We start from the raw sequence: 14866 nt of genomic DNA on the forward strand, positions 1-14866 counted from the left end.
TCTTCCACAGCCATCGGAGCCACACGCACACTCCGTCAGCTCCTCAATCTCCTCCCCAGACTCCAACAAAGGCATGACAGAGTCTAAGGTACAATTATTTAGTAGACAGACAAAATTGATTGTTCAGACCCAAGATACGTGTTTTTTATCAGAAGAATCAATTTAATAATGATTGCTAAACAACTTTATCCTTCAAGATAGCACTTTTTATTTATTAGTACATAAATGTAGAATCTAAATGTTATTTGCTTGCAGGAGAACAACAGTATGTTATTTTTAAACCTTTGAACTCATCACCATAGCCACATCCTTACTGAAAGTCACAACATAGTTTTGAAATCTATTGTTACTCTTTTCACGCTGCAAAATGAAGTGGCACCAGCATCAAATTCATCAGGAATGAAACAATGAATGAATCTATTTAGATATCTTAATAGAATAAACTGCCTCATCCCACTAAGACAAGCCCCTCCTACTCATGCCAGCAGAGAAGGCTTATCCCATTGGTCAAAGAACTCTGACTATAACGATCCAGAAGAAGAGGGTTCTCTGTGGCAGTACCTGCCCTTTGAAACATCTTACTCTTTAAGTAAGGTCCGCCCCCACCTTCCTATCCTTCTGCAAGAGCCTGAAGACATGACTCTGCCAATTAGACTGGGTACCATATGGGAGAGTTCCACATTGGAAATGGCTGCTAGATTGATGGCAGATTCCATTGCCCCCTTTGCTCTCTGCTCTCCACTCACCCATCTTTTTAGTTATCATATTGATACATTTATTCTCATGGTGTTCCTTTGCCATTGTTTACTTCATTGTTCTATTATTTCTGTTTTTAGTGTAAGCTGCCTAAAGTAGCCACATGGCAAGATAGGATGCAAATAAATGTAACAAATAAATAAGAAATAAACATTTGTTGATCTATATAAAAGATGGAAGGCAACTTCCTATTTTTCAAAAGCTTTCTCTTTTTGATAGCAATAGTAATAAAACTAAAACTAGAATTAGGAAAGGAAAGATTATAATGGAATGAGGCCCAAGCATCATATCTGGGGAGGACCTCCATTTCAGTTTGTAGGGAAAAAAATAGTGGACTTTGTTAGGAATTGATAGTCACCTAACAGTTGGGTTGGAAATATATAAACCAGGATAGATGTTTAATACTAAGGGAATGCTAAAATTGTAATTGGGTGTGGTTCCTCAAACGGACATAAGATGGAGCCAGAAACCTGGGTTGTTCTGTTCTGTTGTTGTTAGTTGCTAGTTGCTAGATGTTCTGATGATCGATGTTCTTGTTTCCTGCATTTTTCCCTATTGACTGTTGCTGATCGTCGTTCTTCTTGGATTGCTGTAAGTCTATTACTGAACTGTTTATGATACTGGACTTTGTTATTTGGATTATCCCTGGACTGAAAACTGACTGCTTTAACCATGAATGACTTGCACTGTTTGTTGGACTTTGCTTAACCATTTACTGGAAGTAAAACCTACATTTTACTGGTCATGTGTTATTCAACATCACTCTCACTGTGTGCACTCATTCTCCTAACGGGAAATTACCTCAACAGACTTATACAGCGATCTATTAACTTTATCAGAGGTCACATAGATAACAGAATAACAGAGCTGGAAGGGACCTTGGAGGTCTTCTAGTCCAACCTCCTGCTCAAGTAGGAAACCCTACACCATTTCAGACAAAAGGTTGTGCAATTTCTTCTTAACAACTTCCAGTGTTGGAGCACCCACAACTTCTGGAGGCAAGTCATTTCACTGATTAATTGTTCTAACTATCAGGAAAATTCTCCTTAGGTTTAGGCTGGTACTCTCCTTGATTAATTTTCATCCATTGCTTCTTGTCCTGACTTCAAGTGATGCTGGATAATTCAGCCTCTTTTAAAAACAAAGTCCAATTTTGCTGAGACAATCTCAGAAGGGACGCGGTGGCTCAGTGGCTAAGACGCTGAGCTTGTCAATCAGAAAGGTTGGCAGTTCGAATCCCTAGCGCCACGTAACAGAGTGAGCTCCCGTTACTTGTCCCAACTTCTACCAACCTAGCAGTTTGAAAGCATGTAAAAATGCAAGTAGAAAAATAGGGACCACTTTGGTGGGAACTGGGAAGGTAACAGTATTCCGTGCACCTTTGGCATTTAGTCACGCCGGCCACATGACCATGGAAATGTCTTCGGACAGCGCTAGCTCTTTGGCTTTGTAACGGAGATGAGCACTGCCCCCTAGAGCTGGAAACGACTAGCACGTATGTGCAAGGGGAACCTTTACCTTAATCTCAGAAGAGAGTTTATAATTCTGAGTGGATCTCAGACTTCTCAACAAGAAAAAAATTAGCCCACATCTCCCATCTTTACTGGAGAACAATAAGCATTTGGGAATTAATAGCTGAATCTGCAGTTCTTTTTCTTTCAGGTTAGACCTGAAACTTGTCTGTATTTAGAAAGCATTGCATTTTACTACTTCTGTCAAGAGCTGTGTGCAGCTGAATAAAACTGTGCAATTTAGTGGCGTTAATTCCGCCGGAAGCCCCGGCAAGACAACACTTAGGTAGGCTGCAGCAGAATCCATGCATGCTCAAAAGCAGCCTTAAGAGTCTGGCTCTACATATTTCATTTAATTGTTTGTACACCTCAGGTGTAATGGGAAATTCATCCAAGTCAAATCTGTAATTCTAACTGCTCCTTCAGTGGCATTTGCTCTCCCTCAAGCACCACTAGAGGGCTGGAGAAAACAGAAGGATCCTTTGGTAATTGCATTCAGCAGACATGGAGCCTGCTTGTGTTTTTGCTCTTATTAACAGGCATCATCGCTTCTCAGCAACTCAATCCCAGATGTGTTACTGGATGTCAGGGCTATTAAATCCCCTTGGGTTTCACTGAAATGAAAGAACGTGTTCGTTTCGCAGAGCATCTAAATGAATGGTTTCAAATGGACACTTGGGATGTTTTCCACATTTCTTCAATGCATTCTTTATATGAAGTCCTTGAATGTGTTTGCCTGCATTGGTACAAATGTTAAATTACACCAAACATGTTTATCCCTTAAAAAATGTACAGATCCAACAACATAGTGCATGGCATCCGTACATTACACCTATCCAGCCTACTGCATACTTGCCAATATTTACATCCATTTAAGAAGGCACATTTACCATTTAAGTTGTGCTTGATCAATGTTCATGCCAGCATGCACTAATCTAAGCAAATCCTGCAAAGACAAAGGCACTTTGCCAACAACTTACAAGGTATTCAGACCAGGCTGCAAGCTATCAGTTCTGCTGCTGTGTGTCCCTACTCTCGAGTTCCAGGAAAACAGTGACAATCACTTTTTTAATGTGTCTGGATGTTACTGGATTTTGCAAAAGTTTTATTGTTGTTGGTCTGAATCAGCCTAGGGCAGGATGAAAACATCTTCACTGAAAGTTATACACACACACACACACACACACACACACACACACACGTATATGTATACGTGTATAATGCAGGCACAATAAGCAGCTTTAAAAAAGAGGTTTCTTCTTTTCTGTATTATATCAGCATTCCTAAAATAGTGTAGGGCAGGGGTCTCAAACTCAATTTACCTGGGGGCCGCTGGAGGCAGAGTCTGGGTGAGGCTGGGCTGCATAAGAGATTCCACAAAAAACGCTGTTAAAAAAATATCCTCAAATGTCATCAACAGTTAATGATTTCTCCAGTACATGAACTGTCCTGAACACATGAATGGAACATTGAATGAAGATCATGAACAGTTCCTCAGAACATGGCTTCTCCAGCTTACTCCTTGCTGCCAGAGACTTGACAACGCTTCCTCTCACATATCTGAGCCACATTTGGCTTGAGAGAGGAGGCACTTGAGACCCTCAGTATGGCTTGAAGATGATCATCAGTAAGTCTGGACCTGTACTTGGACTTGTTAAAGTTCAGGGTGGAGAAGAAGCCACGACGAGGAACGGCGGGCGGGACTTCCTTCAGAGGTCCATTCCCCCTGCGGGCCGCACTAATATTATACTTTCATATCACGGTGGGGGCCACAGGATATCGTCCTGTGGGCCGCAATTGGCCCGCGGGCCACGAGTTTGAGACCCCTGGTGTAGGGGTTCAAATATATGTTCATCATTGTAAAGGCTGTTAGCCCAAAATCAGAAGAAATGTCAGGTTTTTTTTTTCAATATTCTTCTTTCCTTGATTTTTCTGGATTTTTCCTTAGTCCTTACAAAATAAAAGCTTACCATTTAACAGCCAGCACTTGTAGACACTTGAGATGGCAGAGGTCAGCCCCAGTTCTCAAATACCAAAATAGCCAATGGTGACTAAATTAAACAGTGGGCAGAAAAATGCAAAAACAATAAATCTATGGATGTTTAAATATAAAACACGACAAAAAGCCCAGAGGGAAATTCATTTTATTTGGGGGAGGGGAGGAGAAAAGCATGAAAATACAGACATAAAATTTCTACCTGGTTTCAAACGAGCAAGCACAGGAAGCAAAAATGAACCGCTATGCTTCTTTCAGCATGGTGGTAAAGTAAGGTATAGAAATTATTAGAGTGCATAATAAGCACTGGCTGAGTTGATGTGTTGACAGCAACAAAAATGCTTTATGCACAAAAATGGAAAGGTTATTTTAATTACTGCAATGGATGGCACAGTGATTAGTGTGCAGTACTGCAGGATACTTTTTCTGACTGCTCGGCTGCCTGCAATTTGGCAGTTCAAATCTCACCAGGCTCAAGGTTGACTCAGCCTTCCATCCTTCTGAGGTGGGTAAAAATGAGGACCCAAAATTGCTCAGGGCAATAGGCTGACTCTATAAACTGCTTAGAGAGGGCTGTAAAGCACTATGAAGTAGTATATAAGTCTCAGTGCTATTGCTGTTGCTATGAATGGCTGGAAAAACTGACCAAACTAGCAGAGATGTCTAAATTCCCTTTAAACAAAGAAAAGAACACATCTAACTTTGTTTTGACTTGGAGGCTCCTTCTGGATTTTGTGCTGGAGATGGAAAAATAAGAAATTTTGTCTTGGAGTTTTGCTGATGAAGTCTATTATTGCGGAAATGGCTAGTACATAGAAGTTGAGGTTGTTGCTATCTTTTTCCACTGCGTTAAATAATTGGAAATCAATGCTTTTGTTTCTTTTTTCTCCTTTACGCTATTTCTTTCTCTTCTCTTTTTCTCTCCCCTTTTCCCCCCTGCTATTTTCTTTTTCTTTTCTATTTTCTATTTTGATCAGCTTAATAAAATTATTTAAAAATAAAAGCACTGGCTCAGTTGAGCAGGGGTGTTGGTGGGCCTTCTTTTGGAAAATGGTTACAGCCTGCACAAAGAGAAGCACATTGTCCCATCCAGATTGCAGTACGCAAGATGACAAGATATTTTCTGATACAACATGTCTTTCTTTTTAAGTTGTTTGAAGAGCAGTGATTTATTCTATCTGGGAGATTGGAAGAAGAGAGGTTTTTTTGGGGGGATGTAGTTTTTCAGAGTGTAGTTTTGAGGCTTTTTTCTGCTGTGAAATGGGCAGGGGTGGGATTCTACCAGTTCGCACCTATTCGCTAGAACCAGTTGTTAACATTCTAAGCAGTTCAGAGAACCAGTTGTTAGAAGAAATTACTGGCCTAATCCTGTAAGGAAGGCAGGAAGGAAACATTCTGGTGTTGCTTACAGAAACTGCCTCTCTTGTTAACCCTTATTACATTCTTGGCAGGACTGGACTTCCTGTCTCAGAAACTTCTCTGGAGTTTTTTTCCTCCTCCTTTGCTGGTACTTTGCTTGTGTGGAGTGACCATTCAAAGTTACAATGGCACTGAAAAAAGTGACTTCTGACCATTTTTCACACTTACGACTGTTGCAGCATCCCCAAAGTCATGAGAGGCCAGGCGAGGAGATGCGTGCCTCGATGTGAGTGATATTGAGTTGGCGATGCCCAGCCAATAACATGACCACCAAGCCATGTCCACCCAGTCACATGACCAACAAGCCACGCCCACCACCTAAGCCACGCCCACAGAACCAGTTGTTAATAAATTTGAATCCCACCCCTGGAAATGGGTATTTGTTGTGATTGGTGGAATTAAAACTGAACTACTATGTTATACTTAATGGTCTTTATATTAGCAGAGCAGAATATTAATTTGAGATCATGTGCTTGATAAAAGACGTCAACTGAAGCCAGTTGACTTCTAATATACATTTTGTTATATTTTTTTCTGACGCTTGCATTTTTTCCAGTACTTTATGATTTAAGATTTCTCTTAAATTTCACTACTCTGTGTTCCTGGAAATCTGTCACTTACCTGTTCAAGACGATAATGAATTTGTACTCACTCCCCAATTACTCCCCATTATTACGCTCAGATTCATACAAGATTCAATCTCATCAACTAGCAAGTAGAAAACTACATCAAGTAATTGTTACTGTTGGCTTTTTTTCCTTCCTGAAAATATTGTTCTGGAAATGTTGTCTTGCTCTTTTTATCTAAAATTTACCTAACATAATGGAAACAAGAAGAAGCAGTGGAAATCAAGAATGTTATTTTTGTATTCAGTTTGTGACATTATTGTTTAGCTGTGATTTTTATTTTTGGGGTTGGCTATTCATCTGAATAGAACATGCACATGAATAATTGAAAACTGTAGTTGTGTGCAGACTTGTACCTTGGCCTTGAATTATTTTTCACAGTTCCCAGTTTTCAGAGATTCTAGGCATGCCAAATTCATATACCCGTAATCTTGTGCTGACCTCCAAACCAGGTGGGAAAACCAGAAAAAAATGAGAAAAGACATGATCCTAATCAGAGGTGATATTCAGCAGGTTCTGACCAGTTCTGGAGAACTGGTAACGGAAATTTTGAGTAGTTCAGAGAACCAGTAGCGGAAATTTTGAGTAGTTCGGAGAACCAGTGGCGGAAATTTTGAGTAGTTCGAAATACCACCTCTGACTGGTCCTGCCCCATCTATACTCTGCCTCTCAAGGCCCAGCTGATCAGCTGGGTCTTCTTTTGTTGCCCTGCACAGGAGAATGGAGCTGGAAAGCAGGTTAATGGGGTGGGGTGGGAATGGAGATTTTGCAGTATCCTTCCCCTGTCATGCCCACCAAGCCACGCACACCAAGCCAAGCCACGCACACCACAGAACCGGTAGTAAAAAAATTTGAATCCCACCACTGATCCTAATCCCTCACTGAAGGGATATGATATGATGTCTTCAGCAGTAAAAAATTGCTCAAGCTGCATTAGACTTCTGGAAATTCCATGAGAATCACATTTACTAACCCAGATCCTGCTACCTATAAAGATTGTGTAGCAATAGATGTGATTTATATAATATTCCTAACAACATAGCAAAGTGCATTAGGCTGAAAGGTACTGATTTCAAGATTCATAGCTTCTGAAATACAGTATATGTGAAATGAAGGTTAAGAAATTAAGGCATGGAATAAGAAAATGAAAATGACAGTGTAAATTTTTCATGCAAACATCATTCACTCTACTTCATTATATATATAAAATCAGTCTCTTATTTACACTGAATATTTTTCTTATGATATTGTATGCAGTTTTTAAACAATCTGTTAAAAGTCTGCTTTGACTGTTCCATTCATTTGGCAAGACACTTTATTTACAGTATTTCCCATATTCCTATCCATGGCTGAATTTTTTACTTTCATAATACATTATAGCTCAAGCTTTATTTATTCAGATATTGACCTACCAAAAGATTCACTTACATAAAGTGTTTGTGTACATAAATGGGCTTGTTCTGTTCTTACAAGTTACAAGATTGTAATTTTTTCCATAAAAAAGAAAACATGCCACACAAACAAGAAAATAACAATCAATTATTTTACTGTGATGCCTTCAAACTGGACATTGTTTCAGTTTTTCATCTCCATTTCCTCTGTCAGTCAAAGTTTTAACCCACATGCTTCAAGTGAGTGAATAGCAAAAGGCTCTACAAAGAATCAATATGACTCACTAAGCTGGGTTCCTCCCAATGTTTTAATTAGTTCATTAAAATGCGGTGATTCAGGGCTGCCTGTGTAGTTGATAAGATGTCTTGCTTGTTGTTCAATTGTCATATCTGTGTTGAGCAAGATATGTAGAAATCAAAAAGATGCCTTCAGAGAAAGGAATTTTGAACTATTCATGACTTGATAGCTACCACGAATATTGCAAATATTCTATATCATATACTGTAGTATTCTGCTCACAGTACAGAATATAACAAAGAGGGGAGCAGAATTATAGGACTATGAAGATCCCAAAGGAAACAATTTTGTCTGTATGAGTGTGTACGTGCAAACACACACACATACACACACACACACACAATTTAGCATTGTGGACCACCTGTAGAGCTCTAACAGAGCTGGAAATGTAATTCTAATTTTTGTTTCCCTGAGAAGACCATCACATGGCCAAGTATTCAACTTGATGCATAGTTCCAATAAAGGAGAATATTTGTAGCTCAGGGAAGAAATGAGGGGTCCTTGGTGCTCTCTGAACTCACTTGTTTTCTTGCAGGTGTTTTATTACCCCAACTAGGTAATATCATCAGATGTTACCTAGTGTAGTTAGGACAATGAAACATCTGCAAGAAAACAAGTGAGTTCAGAGGGCACCTCGTTTATGCATTGTTTTTATTTGAAAAGCATAGGAAAAACCAAGTTTGGTTTTCTTGCAAGTGTGCCATAATTAAAACCACTTAAATCTGCAAGAACATATGCGGAAAAACAGTTTTCCTACCTGTTTAGTAACCAGATGAAGGGGAAAAAATTACTTTCAGAGATATTGGAGTCATGTATACTTTAAGGTTGATTAATTATGATACACAAGTGGAATATGTAGTAAGTTAGTTATTTTGATCATGCAAAGCCTAAAGCCCATGCAAACAGTGTTGAAAAACAATTGTGGCACGTGAAACGTATTCCCAGAAGATGGACCTTCCTGCTATTCTGCCCATGCTTGCCACATTTGCTGCACTCATGGACCTGGCAGTAGATGAAGAGATGGTCCCTCGTTGCTAATGCTGTGTGCTTTCCTGGGCTGGATGCAACAGAAGAATGGGTGTTCTTGCAGCTAGTTGGAATATTGGGAGTTTCCTGCTGCATAGTGATGATGAAGGATGTCTGCATGTTATGTGTGTGCTTATAGAACAGCATGTTACACTTCTGCTCCATGGTTGTCAATCTGCTTCTGGCTCCAATTCAAAGTGCTGTTTTTGACCTTTAAAACCCTTTATGACATGTTAAATTTAAATTTACCGACAAAGAAATAAAGGGAGGCTAGGAGCTGTTTAGCTCTCATCAGCTAGCAATACCCTTCTGGGATTCGAACCTGGGCTACTTGCAGATGTATTAACCTCTAGGCCATGGGCTCCACTTGCTTTGTCTGCGGGGAGATTAAGTGTTTTTCCAATGAGACCGGTCTATCAGGGCAACCTGGTCTACCCAAATATGGGATGGAGATACTCCGAAGAAGAAGAAAATGGAAGCAGCATGCTCCGTTCCATATTTGGGTAGACCAGGTTGCCCTGATAGACCGGTCTCACCAGAAAAACACCTTTATGACATGGGACTGGGTTATTTGAGGGACCCCCTCTCCCTCATCATATGTCCCTGTACCTCTGTCCTTATCACTTTCTATAGAGGGATGATCAAGAGCACCCTGTCGTATTGCATTGCAGTCTGGTTTGGAAGCATCACTGCTTTAGACAGGAAGGCAGTGCAGAGTGGTGAGGATGACAGAAAAGATTATTGACAGGTCAATCCCTTCTATCCAGGACATAGCATATAAGTGTTGCTTGAGCAGAGTCGGCAGTATTGTCTAGAACGCTACACATCCTCTTCACTATCTGTTTTCCTTGTTACCTTCTGGGAGGAGGCTTTGTGGTATCTGAAGCAGAACATCTAGACTCAGCCACAAGTTTTGTTCCATACAATATCAATCTTGTGAACTCTTAAGTTTCCTCTTTCCACTATGTATTCAAGATGAACAGTGATTAATATCGATATGTATTTATATGTAAGGGGGTAGGTATATACATATGTATATACATATGTATTTGTCTGTGCACTCTGAGAAGCACAGAGCCGAAGACACAAGCCTGAAGATGATGAATGAGACTTCATCGAAACGTTGCCTAGATACTTCCAATCTTACGCGGGAGAAAACCCGAATAACCAAAGATCCACATACATATGTATGTGTATAGAATGTTTATGTGTGTGTTATGTATGTGTACACTTTTGAGAGTAGGCAACAGAATTTCATTTTTAACACGTCCCCACAGTTAAAAAAATGTCAATAAAGGTTATTTTATCTTATCTATCTGCCCATCGTATCAGATCCAGCAGAAGAGACATGCTACAGATACCATCTGCTAGGAAGCTACATTGGCAGGCCTCGGGAGGCAGGCCTTTTCTGCTGTGGTGCCCCTTATGCAACATTGAGTAAGGCTAACTCCATGCCTGTTGATTTTTCCCAAAGTCACTTAAAATCTAGTTGTGCCTTCAGGGCTGGCAGCCAGCAAAGTACTAAGGTGGCTCCATTGTTGTTAACATCTGCAGTCCTCTTTTAGTCTTTGAGATTTTATTTTTTAAATATTTTCAGATCTTAAATATTTTACAATCCTATTGTAAGTTACTCAGAGAGACGGGCAACCATATAAATTTGATTAATAACTAAATCAATAAACCCTGTGTCACATTATCATTGCACTATAATTTTAATATTTTTTTTCCATTAATGGAGAAGATGTCACTTGGTATAGAAACACATTTATGTATACTGGTTGGTCTCTGATGAACTTTCAGCACTTATATAAAAGAAAATAATGAGGTGGTCTCAGACCAAATATGCATTTGTAGTTCTTTAAATGACCTAGCAATTAAGCTGCACTCCTGAAGTACAGCATATCTCTTAAAGCCCTCTCAAAGGGCTTGATCAGTATAAGTTATGCATATATATATATTTGTTTTATATAGTGAGCCTAAGAAACAAGCCATGCATTTAAGATAGAGAAAATCAAAAATTGGCACCATATTCATCCTTAGATAAATAGATATGCTACAAAATGTGGCCTAATTAACATGTATATATTAGATCTTCAGGCTAATTGCAAAATATCTCTTAAAAAAACATTCTCTTTAGTCTGCCCCAGAGAGATCAATGTTTTGAATCCATGGTCATTTATTCACAAACCCTTCCTGAGCTATTTAATTTGTTTTTATTTTATTCCATTTCTATGGACACCCATCTCAAATAAATGACTCCGAAGAAAGTTATATCAATATAATAACATAAACTGAACATGAAAAATGAGACTTCTGAATTAGAGTAAAAGAAAAAAGTCACAGTCAAATAAAACTTTTAATAATATCTTGCAAGCTTATCTAACCTCATGACCCCCTGCCTAGGAGCTCATCACGGTGACTTTTGGGGGAGATTTCTATGGTCTCAGTGACCCTAAAAGAGTTCCTGGTAGGGTCAACCTTGCTAGTAGGGTATAAAATAGTGGTGCGGGAAAACAGATCCAGAAGGAAAAGGCAACCCACTACTGCATTGCTACCTACAACATTGTAAGAACATAGTTGAAAATGTTAAGATAAATTTGGGTGAAACATCACTTTGGCAAATAGTTCCAGAGACTACAAGGAACTGGTCACAGTAGAAAGTAGAAGTGAAAGCAGAGTTCCTTGTTTTAAAAGGACTGATAGAATATGAAATACTTATGACCAAAGGAAAACTCAACACTGACAACATGGAAATATACAGTAGTTTACCAGATTGCGTATTTTAAGAGTAAGAGAGTTTTGCCAAAGTGGAATAGGGATGTCAAATCAGATGCTTTCTTGGATTATTCAGGGCATAAAACCACATGAGAGAAAGAAGTGGCCGAAAGTTTATTGCGATGTGATTTTTCAACTGTCGAGCAGATGATGAACGAATGGTGTGAAATATACAGAGAAAAATGTATAACAATAAAATATAATGGAATCTTTGACTTGAAAGATGTCTGATCCAAATATGAAATCACTCTAAGGAATAGATTCAGTAGATTCAGAAGAAGAAGAAGAAACCCTGATGAACTATGGAAAAAGGTAATGGACATTGTGAAAATAGAAGCTGAAAAAAAACCTTTCAGCACTTCAGATGAAAAGAATAAGCTGCAACAAAAGCAAAATGGAAAATAAAGGCCTTGGGAAACAAGGATTTGTGACTAAGAAATGAAAATTTACAGTGTTATGTAAGGAAAGACAAGGACAGACAGCTTGATTAAGAATGTCAACAAGTAAATAAAAATAACAATAAAGGAGAATGAATTTCATTAGAAATTTTATAACTGAAATAGTGAAGAATAATTATGGAAGAGGTTTAATAGAGGCAATTGGAAAGAATAAAGGAAAATGTAAAAACTACTGAAATCCATACAAATGGGATTATAGAATTCTATAATCCCATACAAATGGGATTATAGAAACATTTGTGCATTTTAAGCAAGTCAATTCTCAACATTATATCTTACCAGGTGGGAAATGGACAAGAGCAAAATAATCTCTAGATTCAAAATTCTAGCTTCCATAGGGTGCCCCAAAGATGCTTTTCAAAGGGCAACTGGACCTTTTTTTTTTTTTCCTTGCAGATGTTTCACTTCTCCTCCATCACTTCTTATCTTGAAGCTTCTTGGATGAGGTGAAACACCTTCAAGGAAAAAAACCAAAAGAAAAACACCTTTGATAGATGATAGATAGATAGATAGATAGATAGATAGATAGATAGATAGATAGATAGATAGATAGATAGATAGATAGATTTCTTTATTGGCCAAGTGTGATTGGACACACAAGGAATTGGTCTTGGTGCATATGCTCAGTGTATGCAAAAAAAAAAAGATACATTCATCAAGAGTCAAGAATCATAAGGTACAATACCTTAATAATAGTCATAGGATACCAATAAGCAATCAAATCATACTAGGAAACAGTCAATAAAAATAGTTAGGATACAAGCAACAAGGTTACAGTCATACAGTCATAAGTGGGAGGAGATGGGTGAAAGGAAGGATGGGAGGATTAATAGTAATAGTAGTGCAGACTTAGTAAATAGTTTGACAGTGTTGAGGGAATTATTTGTTTAGCAGAGTGATGGCATTCAGGAAAAAACTGTTATTGTGTTTAGTTGTTCTTGTGTGCTCTAGAGCATCATTTTGAGGGTAGGAGTTGAAACTGTTTATGTCCAGGATGTGAGGGGTCTGTAAATATTTTCATAGCCCTCTTTTTGACTCGTGCAATTTACAGGTCCTCAATGGAAGGCAGGTTGATAGTAATTGTTTTTTTCTGCAGTCCTAATTACTCTCTGAATTCTGTATCTGTCTTGGGTTGCAGAACCAAACCAGACAATTATAGAGGTGCAGGTGACAAGATTCAATAATTCCTCTGTAGAACTGTATCAGCATCTCCTTGAGCAGTTTGAGCTTTCTGAGTTGAGCAGAAAGAACATTCTTTGTTGTACTTTTTTGATGATGTTTTGCATATTAGGTGTCCATTTTAGGTCTTGTGATATGATAGAATCTAGACATTTGAAGGTCTTTACTGTTGATACCGTGTTGTCTAGTATTGTAAGAGGTATGAGAGGGTTTCTCCTAAAGTCTACCACCATTTCTACGGTTTTGAGTGTGTTCAATTCCAGATTGTTCCGGTCACACCATGAGGCAAGTTGTACAACCTCCCGTCGGTATGTGGATTCATCATTGTCTCGAATGAGACCAATCACTTTGGGACTACTATGACCTGGATGACTGGATGAAGCTCCATAGCAGTGGTGTAATGCTACCAGTTTGGCCCAGTTCAGCCAAACCAGTAGTAAAAAAGCTCCAACAATCAACTGAGAGGAGAAAGGAAAGTGCAGGATCGGCCCTCCCACCTGCCTCTGTGCTTTTCTGTTCTTTATCCTCTCAGCTGATTGGTGCAGCAGAGCCTCAGCTGGTGTTTGGAAAGCTGCACATGCGCAAAATGCATGACCACCGAACTGGTAGGGAAACTGGTAGGATCCCACCACCTCCATAGGCTGGTAGGAGCACACTTGGGCTAAAATTGGCTTTAGTTGTGCTTCCTGTTATATTGTTAAAGATACTCTCATGTTGACCTGTATTGTTCTTATCGTAGTAAGAAATAATGAATATGGCACAAGTTTACACTTTCTGTAAGTTAGTTAATAGTATTATGTGAAAGCCAGTGATGGGATTCAACTTTTTTTACTACCAGTTCTGTTGGCGTGGCTTGGTGGGCCTGGCAGGGGAAGGATACTGTAAAATCTCCAATCAGAGGTGGTATTTGCCGGTTCTCCGAACTACTCAAAATTTCCGCTACCGGTTCTCCAGAACTGGAGAGAACCTGCTGAATACAATCTCTGGTGAAAGCCCAAATTGACAAAGGCTTAATGGGACACAGGTGTTCATCAATGTAAATGGAAAGGTCACTCTAGGTTATATTGAAGCTGACCAGGAAATATATCAACTCATTTGCCAAACATATGGTATACTTTGAGGACACAGTGATATGGAGTTAATTGTGAAGTATTGTAAATGGACATACAGAATATTTTTCCCCAGTATTACTATCTTTTAATAAAATTTGAAATAAAAGGATCCTCTTCTTATGTGCACATAAACTTTATTTCTTTCCTTTTTTCCTTTTCTTTTCTCTCTCTCTTGTACACATAAAGAGACCTCCTGTATTATCCAAACTGAATCACATTCCAGATCTGCCATCTATAACTCCAATAAATTATCAGAATAAATTTAGAAAACATCCTCCTCCTAATTAGCATCTCTCTTTTCTTGGTTTTGCCTAATTAG

The sequence above is a fragment of the Notechis scutatus genome, chromosome 3 (assembly GCF_049901735.1).
Source record: "Notechis scutatus isolate UNSWTSFEM ecotype Mainland chromosome 3, rNotScu1.2, whole genome shotgun sequence".
Lineage (NCBI taxonomy): Eukaryota > Metazoa > Chordata > Lepidosauria > Squamata > Elapidae > Notechis > Notechis scutatus.